The sequence below is a fragment of the Lepisosteus platostomus genome, chromosome 23 (assembly GCF_059453375.1).
Source record: "Lepisosteus platostomus isolate fLepPlt1 chromosome 23, fLepPlt1.hap1, whole genome shotgun sequence".
Lineage (NCBI taxonomy): Eukaryota > Metazoa > Chordata > Actinopteri > Semionotiformes > Lepisosteidae > Lepisosteus > Lepisosteus platostomus.
Window position 1 is genome coordinate 6300262 of NC_142633.1, and position 15684 is coordinate 6315945.

General features: G+C 39.1%; 1 long non-coding RNA gene across 1 annotated transcript; it reads right to left on the minus strand.

Annotated features, from left to right (window-relative positions):
* Positions 1-8215: 8215 nt before the first annotated feature.
* LOC148641926 (uncharacterized) lies at positions 8216-14640 on the minus strand. The gene is made up of 5 exons (XR_015929581.1): positions 14545-14640; positions 12353-12432; positions 10930-11782; positions 9333-9513; positions 8216-8896 (listed from the first exon to the last, which is right to left on the minus strand). It is a non-coding gene; the product is annotated as an uncharacterized LOC148641926 (long non-coding RNA).
* Between the last annotated feature and the right edge of the window lie 1044 nt (positions 14641-15684).

The window sequence follows — 15684 nt, forward strand, 5'->3', positions numbered from 1 at the left end:
ACTGACGTTGCCATTAAATGCCACCCAGAATACTCCAACTGGCTTGTCGCTCCGCCTGCCGTCAGTGGGGGGGAGGAGAACAAAGTAATGTAGCCAATTCATAGAGGAGGATTATTAGGAGGCATGGAAAATCTGGCCAGGACACCAGGGTTACACCCCTTCTCTTTTCAAGAAACACCCTGGGATTTTTAATGGCCACAGAGAGTCAGGACCTCGGTTTTACATCTCACCAGAAAGACGGCGCTTGTTTACAGCATAGTGTCCCTGTCACTATACTGGTGCATTAGGACCCACATGGACCGCTGGCCTGCTGGCCTCACTAACACCTCTACCAGCAGCAACCTTAGTTTTTCCCAGGAGGTCTCCCATCCAGGTACTGACCAGAATCACACCTGCTTAGCTTCAGTGGGCTGCCAGTTGTGAGTTGCAGGGTGACATGGCTGCTGGCTCTCATTACAGTAGGACAACGACCCCAAGCATACTGCTAAAGCATACATGGAGTTTTTCAGGCCAAAAAGTGGAATGCTATTGACTGGCCAAGTCAATCATCCAACCTGAATCCCATTGAGCATGCATGTCACTTACTGGAGACAAGACTGAAAGGAAAAAGCCCCCAAACAATCAGGAATGAAAATGGCGGAATTACAGGCCTGGCAGAGCATCACAAGGAAAGATACCAAACGTCTGGTGATCTGTATGAGTCACAGATTTCAGGCAGTCATCAATTTCCAATTACTTTTGGTCCATGAAATGGGGGGAAATGTGTATAAAAAGAGCTGTAATTCCTATATGGTTCACCCAATACATATGTAAATACCCTCGAATTTAAGCTGACATTCTGCACTTTAAACTCGTTGCCATTGTTTCATTTTAAATCTAATGTGCTGGTGTACAGAGCCAAAACAACTAAAATTGTCACTGTCCAAATAATGTATTTACGGACTGCACTATAAGCGTTTGGAGAGTAATCCAGTTGAATATGGCATGCTGCAATGTTTTCGCCAGAGGTTTAAGGGAGATCTCTGAGAAGCCAGACATGAGAAACACTTCTTTAGAAGATTGCTGGTCAATCCAGGGCCTGGTTTCATTACACTAGATCAGTTTTGTCCAGATCTTGAGTTATACAATGATTGCTCTTGCAGAGGAAGGTTGTATGCCCTTCACTTTGCTGATACAAAGAGACGACCGAAGCATGAGGAAGTTCTTGGCCAAACATCCTCATTTTAGCTGTTCTGGCTGTGATTTCACTTTCTCAGCCAATTCACACGATGCAGCTTCCCATAAATTTACAGTATAAATATTGTCCTCCAATGGGACCTGATAAATTCCTGTTATTAAATTCCTTTACAACTCCATGAATCAAAAACAGAAATGGGGTTATTACATTGGATTTATTCCAAACTATACTACTGCATGGAGGGCCATGTTTCTGGAACCTCTTGAAACTTTTTACTTCTTAAAGCCATGATTCCTGCTGGAAAGGACCTGGAGAAACATCAGTTTCAGAATTGGCTGTGTAAAAACTGAAACTACTCTCTCAGAGCAGAGAATCCATATTTTAAAAAATCAGCACCCACATGCCTGAACAACTACCGTCCTATTGCACTCACCCCCATCATAATGAAGTGCTTTGAAAATCTGCTTATTCCACACATTAAAGCCAGCATTCCAAAAACACTTAATCCTCTCCAGTTTGCATATCGCACAAAACGCTCCACGGAGGATGCAATCTCTATAGCTTTACACACCACACTAACCCACCTGGATAAAAGGAACACCCATACAAGAATGCTGTTCATTGACTTTAGCTCAGGATTTAACACCATCATACCCATAAAACTTTCTACCAAACTCAGGACTCTAGGTTTAGATACTACCCTCTGTAGCAGGATCCTAGACTTCCTCACCAGAAGACCCCGGACTGTCAGGATTGGCAACCTTACCTCCAACACGCTCACCCTGAACACCGGTGCCCCTGAAGGCTGCAGTATGTGCTCAGCCCACTGCCTTACTCCCTGTTCACCCACAACTACTGCCAAGTTCAGCACAAACAACATCATCAAGTATGCTGACGATACCACAGTCGTGGGCCTGATCACTGACAACCATGAGACTGCCTACAGGGAGGAGATAAGACACCTATGTGCCAGACCAACAACCTATGTCTCAACATCAGCAAAGCCAAAGAGCTGATCTTTCACTTCAGGAGACAAGGAAAAGTCCACTCCCCCATCTACATCAAAGGGTCTGCGGTGGAGATGGTGAATAACTTCAAATTCCTAGGTGTTCACATCTCTAGGGACCTCACTCAACACCTCCAGTCTCATCAAGAAGGCACAACAGCGGCTGTACTTCCTGAGAAGGCTGAAGAAAATACGCCTGCATCCACAGATCCTCACCAACTTCTACAGATGTACGGTGGAGAGCATACTGACCAGCTGCATCACAGTCTGGTATGGCAGCTGCACCGCATCTGGCAGAAGGATCCAGACACTCCAGTCACACACAACTAGACTCCAAAATAGCTTCTTCCCCAGAGCCTTCAAACTGGTGACTCCCCCATTCCCTCCCATCATACTATGATCTCTCCTAACTTCTTCCTGTACCCACAATGACTGTACTCCAACACCACTACATACACGACAACTGAATGTAAGCCGAAATTGTACTTAAAACTGTACTAGATGTAATATTTATTAATCACCATATTATTTTTGTACTGTTCCACGAATGACTTTTGCACTGTATTTTTCCTGTTGTATTCCTTTCTCTGTTTGCTTATTTGCAGAGTTTGATTACACTTTCATTTAGTTACACTGTTATTGTGTTACAGTCTATTGTCCTGTCTTCTGTTCTATTTATATACTGCACCTGAGTGACTAATGAGAAACACTTTTCACTATACTATACACCCGCGTAAGTATAATGTCAAATAAAGCTGAATTGAATTGAATTCCATGTTTTATAACATTGTACCCCCATCTGTCAGCAGATGTGCAGTACTATGTAGCAACATAATTAAAGTTAAGGGGAGTTAATCTTCAAAACTGGGGCTGTTTGTTTGGGTTTATCTAGAATTATTCACCCGTCTCTAAAAATTCAAAACATAGACATAGTCAGTTTGGAGGGACCTCTGTGTTCTCTCATGTCGTACTTTGCCTGTGGTTGAGTTACAGCCTGTGAGGTCCTATTGTCAAGCCAATAGATAGTCTTAGAACCTCATGCGTCACTTTCTAATTTTAAGCTAATGGTACTAATTTTCATACTGTATTACAGTGATCCATGAGAGTTGGAATCCTTTGCAGATTACACTACAGTCAAAAGTTAAATTACAGTGGTTTTTGCTGGTAATTTTGCTTTTATACCAACCTCACCCCACCATAACAGGAGTCCAATAAGTTACTGCTGGAGATGGTAAACTAGACAAGGCAGGAGTCAGACATGTGCTGTACTGTGACACAGGACAGTGTGAGCAGGCAGCACAGTGTGTATTAAACAGGGGAAAGCAGCCAAAACAATTTCCAGGATGTAATCCAAAAAACAGTTGTAATTTTTTTTTATTCATTAAATTTATCCTCAATCCTAAAATTAAGATGTATAAAAAATGATGTTCATTATTTCACCCATGTACTGCACAGTGATCCTTTAATTGGTTAGTAATGCTTTAATTTGAATCATACTGTATATTAAACAGTTCATACAATTTTTTTTTAATTAAGACACTCTGATTAAACCTACAGGCAAAGCTCCTTTTGACAGAATAGTCACAATTTGCACATAAAGAACACACACAAGTGCTTTCACAGGCCCAATGGTGGTATTCCCCTGATCCTGCAGTCCTGTGTCAAAGTTACTGGTACATCAGACATTTTTAATTAGAGCATTTCAGACTTTGAATACTGTCTTTTCCCAGGCTCGAGGTTTGATACCTCAAGAGGAGGAAGAGAGCCTCTATGTATTCGCTCAAATTAGGGTTCTTCACTCCTGGAAACTAGGGCGAGTGGAGAGAGGTTCAAGAAAAATTATAGGACATTTCTCTAAAGGTTTTCAGAGATGTGAAAACTGCTCTGAAGTTGCGTGAGAATGTAATATAAGGTTCTTAATTAGAAACTCTGGTGGTGCTGATAGTAATCCTGGTATCCGACCTGAAATATAACCATGGAACTGTTTATCACAAGGGACACTTTATGCAAAGCTGATTCATTTGGTGGTGCTTTTGTAATAGATGCATCTATTTAACACCCTCCATTTATTGCTTTTAACATGAGCCTATAATACTTTACTGCTGGAGATGGTAAAGCAGTGCTAGATAAGGCAGGAGTCAGACATGTGCTGTACTGTGGCACAGGACAGTGTGAGCTGGCAGCACAGTGTGTGTGTGAAACAGCGGAAAGCAGCCAAAACACTGTTCAGGCTGCTATTCAACCATGGACAAAAATATATCATGAGAAAACAGAGAAGAGTTACTCCCTCTGCCTAAGTTTGCCTGAGTTTTGATTCTTTAGACACGGGACAATAATTCTAGATAAACCCGGACAGTTACAATTCTGAAGATCAACTCCTCTTGACTTCAGTGTTGCTACATGGCACAGTTTGAAATGCTCAGTTTACGAATGTGAGCTGTATATAAATATATACGTGTGGACAAGTCAGTGCGCGGACTGTGTACTGAGAGTCTCATTCCACATCACAGGTCTCCACAAACCCGGTTAGCCAGTGACTATGACACAGGATTGCGGTCCGTAGCGCCCTTGAGCTTGTGATTCTGTACTGCATATTGTATATTGTTAAAGAGAGCTTTCCTGTTTTCCAAATTTACAAAATACTAAATGTTTAATAGAAGTCCCAAATTACATTGCTAACAAATTAAAGGGGCGCTTTGTAATACGTGTGTATGTAATGATATTTTTTTAATATTACCCAATAAATATATAACCCACAGATAGATCATTTTTCTAAGTTTGAAGTACAGATTAATCTTCCCCTTGACACCTTTATTCTGATACATCACACAGACGGATTTTGTCAGAAGCAACTGTTAAACTAGTGCGAGTTCAGGAAGCAGCAAACGCAGGGCGATCACTGGGGTAAAAAAGCGTTGAGGCTTTAATTGCAGAACAAAATGATCAGAATTAGTCATACGTACTGTAGGCAAGATCTTAAAACACAACGGTGAGGTGAAGGCAGTTAGAGTGCAAGCAAGTGTACCAAAACAGTAGACAGTGAATTCCTTCCTAATTTACAAGTCCTGTTACTGTTAAAGGGGTGTGTACAGTTATTATCCATTTTCCGAGATTTTCATTTGCAACAACTTTTCAAAATGTTTGTCTTTCACTTGGGATTGTGTGTAACAATATATAAATGAACGTGAAATACATTCTGATTGAATGTGTCTTGTTTGCAATTTCACAAAATGTTTTAAGTTGGAAACGGTGTTTAGACTTTCTATAAGCATATAGAGTTTCTATAAACTGGGCAGTACAACAGCGAGCAATTACCTGCAGTTTGAAATGATGTGTACCATATGTGTTGTGTATGTCCATGTAAAATGCTGCATGTATTTTGCCAAATGTCTATTTTAAAAACCACTACAGGTAGTGGCTAGACTCCTTTTTCTAATGTTGGAATAACACAACAAAACTTAACTAAATAAAAAGAATGGGACATTGTGCAATTTGTGGGGTGGTATAATGAACATTGTTTCTTACATATCCTACTGAAATACAAAACTGCAAGCTGTTTTATGCACTCCGGGACTTTGTAATGAAATACTATGGCAAAGCAAAGAGTCAGGGAAGCATCAAAATTGATATGATTTGGAAGGTGAAAATGTACTGAACTAACTTCAAGCCATCTCATTTTACAGGAACAATTTTTTAAACTTGAATCTGAATACAAAATGTATGTTACACAGCCATCCTGGTCTACATTATAATAAGTGTAAAGTGACTTATTAGATACAATGCTTGTATGCATAAAAATCTCAGGAGGGGGACCTTTGTAAAATTCACCACTTTTTACCACATCTTAGAGGCTGCCTCCTGGATGGAAGAAGAGGGAGTGAAACTGATCCCATTCTCTTTTGCCAACTTTTTTCATTTTAGTCATCAGCCAGTCTTCATCCAGATTCACTGGAGGAGACCCTGCATAGGACTTGTTTAGCATGATAATAGAAGCTTTCGTTGTAGTCAACTGGGCCAGTCCTGAGCTCTCCACACCAAACAGCAAAACACCTATGAATACATTCAATATTGAAAGATCAATGGGTTGCATCACAGAAAAGCTTTCTATTATTTAGATCACAGTTAAGGAAGTGATCAGACAACCTACAGTAAATGGCTATACATCCATTATAACAAGTTTTCTAGTGTGGCCTGCTATGAAGTGGAAAATGACATCCTCTCACAATCCGGTCCATCACCAATAGATTGGTTAGCAAGAGGCTGTGGCAAAATAAAATTAGACCACTAGGTTACCCATATATACAACCAGGAAACATTCATACCCTTGAACCATGAAAGCCACCCATTTGCAACACTGAAATAAAGCAGGGAGGAATTTAAGCAACTCAGTTCACAAAGGACTGAGAGGGAGTTGCCCTCTCTTTCATGAGATAGTATATCTAGGTTATAGTGCACAACCGAGCAATGTGGTTAAAAATGAAGCACTTCTGAGTAAGCATGAAGTTTTGCCTTCTCTTTCATGGAGAGAAAGCATATCACTGTATCAGGCTTAGAGGAGAGGCATGCATAGTTTGTGCCCTCTCCATGCCCCTGATCCAATGTACCAAAGAGGCATTTGTTCAATAAAACAATAGATCTTCCTGTAGAGGACAGGGTCTAAGTTATTCAGTGGTTTCTAATAATGTGGAAACCATAAATTCATCGAAGGAACAGAGGAAAAAGAAAAACTGGCAGCTACAGAGAGAAGAGGAAAGTAGGAGCAGAGAGAAGAGAAGAGAATGAGATGACAGAGAGGAAGACAGAAGACTAAAGCTCCCTGTTCTAATCAGATTTTATGACTAGATTCAAGTTCAGTATTTGAATTTTGTTAAGAGAACTTGCCATTCTACTGCTTTAAGGAAACTCGGTTTTCCTATATAGAGAATCCCTGGGTTACAAACACAATCTACTGGTTAATGAATGGATTTTACAGAAAAGGGAGGTTCCCGTTCATTTCCCGTTCATTTCATAGCATCCTGGTCTCTAAGAGATTGTGATGGCCGTCATCCCTCCTCTATAGGGCGCTCCTACCTTTTTCAATGTGTTGCCAGTTGTATTTGTCCCAGCTGTATCTTATCCTGTTTTCCCTACTGAAGCCCGGCGTCTCCATAGTTCTGGGCTCAGCTTTGGAAGACGGATGCCCAGAAGCCCGCCTACCACCGGGCACAGGAGTGGCCCGAGAGCACAGGCTTCACCATGGTGTCCTGACCTTCTGAGCTTGGGGCTCGGAGCACCTTGTCCTGTCAATGTTTTAACTATCTGTATTCCTCGTTCCCTGTTCCCTGTGTCTGTCTTGGATGGATCTCCCGGCACCTGGACCTTGGACTGCGTCCTGATTTCCCCTACTTGACTTCCTTTCGGACTCGTGCGCCTGCACTCCCCCCCTGCACCAGATCACTGCCGTCACCACCCCCTGTGTTTCCACCCACCCTGATCCTGCTGTGTCCTACCTGATGTCCTACTCCAGTCACTTCCGGATTATACCGTCTCGCATAGAGTCTTTAACTACATTTCACGGTATTTCCCGTGACAGAGATGTAACTATTAGGTCGAGTAATGAAAGTTAAGATAACTTTGCCCACTTGGCTCAGAGTTAACCTCCTGACATAGGAGGAGGAGTCTAGAGTCCTTCTGGGAGGCCATGCAGAGAGAACACTGACCAAGGGGTAGCTGCAGAGGTGGAGATGGGGTGGAAGAGGGATGCGAAAGACAAATGTAAGGGACAGAGGGAGATAATGTACAGTATCTATGATGGTTAAGTGAGAAAGTGATGTCCTGATTAATTACAAATTACAGACAGCTGAGCTTTCATCATAAACTCCTTTAAAAAAGTTGAATTCACGTTTAAGCCTTCAAGAACCAGGGCTTGGTTTATTAAATGCCAATCTTTAGAAAGAGGTAACCCAGAAATCTAACTGCACTCAGGCTCTGCAGGACCGGAATTGGACACTGGTAGTCAACAAGACAAAAGAGAGACAAGCAGAAAACATACACCCTTCAAATATTTTATTGACGCACTTATCATTTTAAATTATTTAGTATTACAAAAATACTAAATATGTTCCAGGCACCAAAATGATTATTGAAATGAAATTTAATATTATCATAATTTAATGAAATTATTGCATAATCATTTTTTAATTATTACAAAAATTAAGGAAAAAACCCAAGTACCGTATAGTGAAGATGATTAAATGCAATAGCTCTGAACAATCCAACACAAATGGCTTGGCATACAATTAGTTCTAATTATCATATCAAATTGTAGTTTAAAAGAGAAATTTATTCAAACAAATTCCTTGATCAGAGAGAAATTAAGCAAATTAGTATACTTATGCTGTTGAAGGAAATACCCATTTTACTAGATAACAGCAAAAGCTAAATAGCTTTGAATGTTACATTACTGGCATTTTCATATATATATACTCTGTAAGGTAAAGTATCTGCATGCATGTAACTACTAAACTGTTTTAGTTAACAATAGGCTCTTCCTTTATTGCCACTTTCGAAACTGAAGCTCCGGTCCATGTCCCAGTGATAGTGGTCTGGTGTCCGAAGACAGTGAGCACCTTCGCTGTGTAAGGAACATCAATGATCCCCTTCTGGACTACAGCCTTGAATCTCACAGCCTCCCCAGGGGGCACTGTAGCATTCAGGCTGGATGTATTAACAATCTGCAATGAAAGAAGCAAAAGCCATTGGCTGGGGTCTCTGCTTTCAGAAAACAGTGGACAAATACAGCATTCAAAACCAGTAAGCTAAAGCAGTTCACTGGTTATGGCAATAAAAAAAACAAAGGAAGATGTAAAGGTTTATTCCACGCTGAAAGGGAAAAGAAAACAGTGTTTCATCCGTAGAGCCTTTTTCAGATGTGCTTGAACTTAATAAAAAAACAAGGCAATTTAAGGAGTTAAGTTGTAGTTAAAATGTGCATAACAACAGTGTTCTAGTATCAAAGTCACCATGTTAGTCAAGTGCCCTGTTTTCTTCTTCCATTCCACATATACAAAACAGCGATGTCTTGCTCAATTTCTTTGAGTAACAGCCCAGGGGGCTTAAAGGCACCATTCATCTTCAATAGCTTAATCCAGTACTGGGAACATACTGTACCTGTTTCCTTTCTGTCTCTGTAAAACTCCAGTTGTGAGTAGTACTGGCATTAATAGAGACTGTGGTTTCATTCGCAGCCAACAATGGGATTCCAGCTTGAAAGGTTGTTGATGCTCCAACTGCCAGAGTAAATTCATGAGAATGGGTGAAAGAGCTTTCCAAGGAAATAGTTTCAGAAAACCTGAAAAAAAAATCACATTCTATTTTAGAACTTCTTGTTTCAAAGCTGCAGACTGTATCAACCTGGCTGCACCACACTGGGAGAAGGAGGACTTGTGCAAGTACTTGCCTGACAAACCAGCCGGGTGAATTTCATGAACTTCAGAGATAGTGAAGATGGCAAGACAGGGTTTTTTCATGTTGTTACTGCTTGCTCAAATTGTGGCTGCCTAAAGCCTACCCAAACCTGCTGACACTCTCCAGGTGTGGAACCTCCCAGACAAAGACAGCTGATGGTGCATCTGCAATTTCCCTCACGGGATCAATAAAGTATCTATCTATCTAAGTAAAGCCATTGACCATGAGAAGAACATGCAAAATCCTCACGGAGGAGGACTGGACTAGAGTCAAACTCAGGATTCAACAGTTTCGAAGTAGTTTCTTTGCAAGTTTTTGGCTGTTCTTTTGCAATGTTAGTAATTTTTGTATCTTCTGCTGGTGTTCCTTCATCTTTTCTGTCACATATTCTAATTCTCCTCAAGCCCGAAAATACCCTCATGACATCATCATTAAATTCAGCATATATAGAGTGGACAGGAAGGTAAGTTGGTAGTTTTCCAGATGTTTTGCAGTACATTGATGATGATGAAGATAATAATTACAAGTAACAAGGACTCCCCTCCACTACCATCAATGAGTAGCTCTGCCAGAGTGCACCAATACACTCATCACACAGCAGCTCTCAATGGGGAGGAGAACAGAGAGTTGAAGCCAATTCATAGATGGAGATTACTGGGAGACCATGATTGTTAAATTCCAATCTGAAATTTGTCCAGGACACCATGGTAACACCCCTACACTTTTTGAGAATTACCCTGTTATTTGTAATGACCACAGAGAGTCAGGGCATCGGTTTTATGTCTCATCCGTCTCACATTATAATGTCCCCGTCACTATACTGGGGCATTAGGACCCACCCAGACTGCAGGGTGGGCACCCCCCACTGGTCCCACTAACACCTCTTCCTGCAGCATTCTTAGCTTTCTCTGGAGGTCTCCCATACAGGCTCACACCTGCCAGTTGTGTTGCAGTGTGGTGATTCTTCTTAACCACTTCTATAACATTTTTAAAATTGTTTAAAGTCAAATTGAGAGTCAAGTGATTTACTGACAGGTTATAGTTGAACATATATGTAGAAATGAATCTAAAGGTAGATTTTTCATTTAATAATATCTCAAAATAAATTTTCAGACATCATTAAATTCAAATTTTGTTACCCTTAAACATCTTTGTGTTAAATTTGCCAAATGATTACCAGCAGTCCTACAATTTAAGTTTTAGATCTATTGGCAGTGTATTTTGTGTGTAATTTTTGTAAATATTGTGTATTTTGTGATATACAGAAAAATGAAAATACAACTTAGAATGCAGCACTTACTCGAAAGTTGCAGTGTAAGGAACAGAGCCGGTAGAGTTGTCACAGTCATGTTGCCCAACTATCAGAGGCTCTTTTGAAAGAATCTTTGCATCTTTAACAGAAAAATCCAAACTTAAAATTTGACTTATGGTTTTATCTTGCGTGAGGGCAAGGATTGGGAATTGATTGTAGCCAGATCCAAGATTCTGTGCTCTTCCAATCCAGTTATCACTGGCAATCCTGGGTGGTGGGGCAGTGTAGATCTTCCCTCCATTCTTGGAGACACACCACAGATTGCCATCAGGAGAGAAGGCCATGAAATGGGTAAGTTCTGTCCAGCCTCCAGTTCCAATAATCTCACTGTTTTTATTCCAGATGTAGTTCATATCATTCGGAGGGCTTCCTTTAAGCAGATTCCCTTCTGTGGTCACAGTGTACAGGATACCCGCAGGGTCAAAGAACAGAGAAGGGAAGCACCATCCTCCAGTTCCTATCTTCGTAGCAACCCTCTACATCCAGGACACGTACTCATTCTCAGGAGGGGGACCCCTGTACAGTTCACCACTCTTCATGACAACATAGAGTGTGCCGTTTGGATGGAAGAAGAGGGAATGAACTTGATCCCACCCAGACCTTCCTATACACCGAGCTTTCTGCTTCAGCCAGTTCTCATCTGGATTCGCTGGAGGAGACCCAGAATACAGCTGTGCATTACAGACTGCAAACATTGTTCCTTGAGGGCTGAAGGCGACGTGAGAGATGCCTTGCAGATTTCCCACATATTTCGAATACTCACTGAAGTTGTCATTGTAATTATTTGGGGGCAGTCCAATCTTGATACGCCCTGATCTTTCCATGGCAAACAGCACCATACCTTTCCAAAAAAAAAAAAACTTTTATAATCAAATAGTGAACAAAATAACCAATTTCACCAACTTCAAATATCCTAATCTTTAAAAGACCATTACATAATAGTAATACATTTAATATAAAATCTAACTAATGAAAACAAAGCAATAAGAAAAAAGGACAGATTGTAATGGTTTATTAGGATTTGGTGTCCTCCCAAAGTGGGAAAATAATTAATCAAAACATTCAGTGAGAAACTTGAAATTGTTTTACATACAGTATTTATTATTCTAAGTGAACTGTTTAGAATCTAAATATTATCTGGCTGTAGAGCTCTTTCAGGTGTTTTCTGTTACATGACATGTTAAAGAAATTCTGGAACTTTGAAACCTTCAATCTTGACATTATAGAGTAATTCGTGTAGATCAGATTCAAGATTAATTTCTGAGTCATTGATATCGGAGTCTCAGCCTTTGAGCTCACTGTCATGGGAGTTGATGGTGCCCTGAGTGCCCATTTTATCCCTTCAGACAGCTCCTGTAGATTTGCAAATACAGTTTATCTGTGAAACAATGTCAGTTCTCTACATACTCACACATATTGTCTGCTGCTCCTGAAGTCTTAACCTGGTCAGACATGGTCTCTTTCTGAAGATGAGGTCAACTTTCTGTCTGTCTGCAAAACAGAATTCCATACACAAGATAACATTATTTTTCACATAACTTACAAGTAGGTACTTACTACTTAGAAGTTTCCTAATATTCTAATAATGCATGTTACATCTACAGTACCACAAATATACAGTATGCCAAACTACCAACTGCATTCTGTGTTAATTTTTATTCTGATACATCAAGCGGGTTGTGTCAGAGGCAATTAATAATGAATTTCTTAATTTGTAATTGTTATGCTAGTGTGGATTGAAGCTATATTTGTAGGAAGAAATGAGCAAAATTAATCATATATAGATAAGTTCTTAAGACAGTAGTGAGGTGAAGACAAGTACACTGTGAGAAACTATACATAAACAATACACAGTTCACTCCTTCCTAATTTACAACTGCTATAGTATTACCAAGGGGTGTATCCACTTATAAAAAAATATTTTCTAGATTTTCAATTATAATTACTTTTCTGTTTGAGCATTTACATTGCACTTGGAGGTTGTAACTTACAATATGTAAATGAACATTAAATACATTTTAATTAAATGTGTCTTGATTTCAGGCTATTAGGTCACAAAATGTCTTAGTTTGGAAACATTGTGTAACTGTATGTAAAATTCCTATTAGCACTGTATGTGTTGTGTACTGTATGTCCATATAATGTGACTTGATTATCAAACATGGCTTTGCTTGTATGTTTTTTCCAGATATCTATTTTAATAACCACAAAAGACAATGTTCAGAATCCAACATTTTTTAGATTTTCACATAATCTGTTGCAGGACTACATTACTCTCTGGAATTGCCAGGTGGCACAGTGAATCTATCTTAATGTGGCTTTTGCACAAATCCTATTTTAATCATAACAAGTAAATGTTTATTAACCCATTAGTGCTTTCCTGCACTAATCATACTGTACAGTAACACTAACTGACATTTTTCATTTTTTAATTAAATGCAGTAACAGAATTATTCGTAATGAAATATAAATTAATAGTAATTAGAGAACAGACAATTTATTGTTAGAATTGTACATAGTGGCTTTATATACTATTTGAAACAATAAGAAAATATATCTTATTTAAAACAAAAAAGAGGTTTTAAGTGATTTGAATGACTTTCAAAGAATGACTTACAGTACAGTATGTCACTCTAATTGGATGAGCTAAATTAAAAGCTACTAGTGTTACTTTTTCTATTTTCTACAAAAGGTTCAATGAAGCTACAAGCTTTTCATTATCCATTACAGCAATAACGACACCAAGTGTTCATGGAAAACATTATAACTTTATATCATTTTATAATGATAATAAACATTAGGTAGTTCAAACGAGCATGCCAGAATGTTTCCAAAATAACCATAGCAAGTGAATAAGTTAAAGACTCTGATGCAGAAAACGTTTATGAAAAAGATGGAATACTGCTTAAAGTTTTATAAAGCAAATTAATAATTAAATATACAGCATATTATCCGCCCATCCATTTTCTAACTGTCACGGAATCTGGGGTATAGCTGTGGAGAGAGACCGGCAAGAAGGGAGGACCCTATGTGTAGCGGCAGGAACAGAGCAAATAAGGGGGTTTGCTCCGGGCTCAAGGTATCGGGCAAAGTCGGAACGAGACATAAGACCTCAGGTAGCGGATGTGGGGCGACGTGGTGAGGCGAGCCTCTCTACAACCAATCCCAATACCGAGCGAGAGGAAAGTGAGACCCGGAAATATATAGCCCCAGACAACAAGACAAACCAGAAGAACAAGTAAAGCACAGAGAAACAAGGAACAGGACAGATACATGTACAGTTATGTGATTATTATTTAGTCAAGCAAGATGCAGTAGGACCATACATAGGATTGGTAACAGTAATGTACAACGCTTGCCCTTGGGAATATTATGGTGTACAGCAGTATCAGACATTTACTAAAGTAAATGTACTGTGGGATAGTAATGATTCCCAGAAACATTGCCATGGTATTTTCTTGATATTCTTATGATATAGTATAGTAAAACATTCTGAAGGCAAATCACAACACTTACGGTGGTTATACAATTGTAAATTGGAGAAAATATTGTAAAACACTGTAATGATTACCTGTAACACATCAGCTATGAAATGAAACTTACCTTGGTTACACTCTGAAGAAAACAGCTTTTGAATCACACTTGGTCCAGCAGGTACTGTATGAGTATCAAGGTAATGATTTCTTCAGTGCTTCCTCTCTGACTGTAAATGCCTGTCCTCAGCTTCATATTTATACATACAGTATAAAACTAAAAACACCTTAAAACGTTTTGGATTGGATATTATCCTTCAACACTCCCCTTTCACATGCAGATATCAGTTTTTTCTTGAAAACACATCAAAGACACATTTGCAGACAGAACAAGTTCTGTAAGTACAGTATATCGAAACTGTTTGCATTTTTTAATATTCCTGCTTTTATGTAACTGAAATTCATTTCTTTCCCCAAAATTTGATTTCCAAATTAAAACAGAAGTATTTCTTGAACTGCAGCAAAGATTGCGAAATGACTTATGTGACTGCAGTTTCAGTCCAGTGTCTTCATAAAAGACACAGTGTGGCGAAACAACATGTTCAAAATGTTTTAATATGTAACATAAAAAATTGAATAAAAACTAAACCAAGTCATACCCAACATGAATGACAAATGTATTATCCTAAGACAAATGCAAACAGTAAATTCCTCCCTTAATTTAAACATATCCATTAATACCATTTGTCAATGAGTTCACAAGGAAACATATGTATGATACAGAGTCTAATTTAATAGAACTATTTCTTTTGTCACAATCAGGAACTGTAATTCAAAATGGTAGGGTCCCTTTGTAATTAAAGGGTTAAGTGTATAATCCATACATCTATTTTCTAACTTTTTGTATAATACTATTTATATAATATTCAATTTAGAAGATTCATTTACATAATAATCAGTTTATTTGTTTTGAACATTTCCCTTCATTTGAGTACAGCAGGATTTTTGTGATGACATACAGTACTTGGTTTCCCAATGAGGCTGTTGGTGCTTGGTACAGAGGACATATGGGGGAAGGGCCATTATATCAATTATCAAGATCTTTTCTCCAGAATATTTTTGAATGGCAATCCCAATGGGGCTGATAATAGTAAATGGGAAAAGGAAGTGAATCAAAGAGGCATGCCATGACCTTGTCAACTTCTACACTAGGTACAGCGTCTATGGTCTTGCTGTTGGAGGTCACAGATTGCAAATATTACAGCTGAAA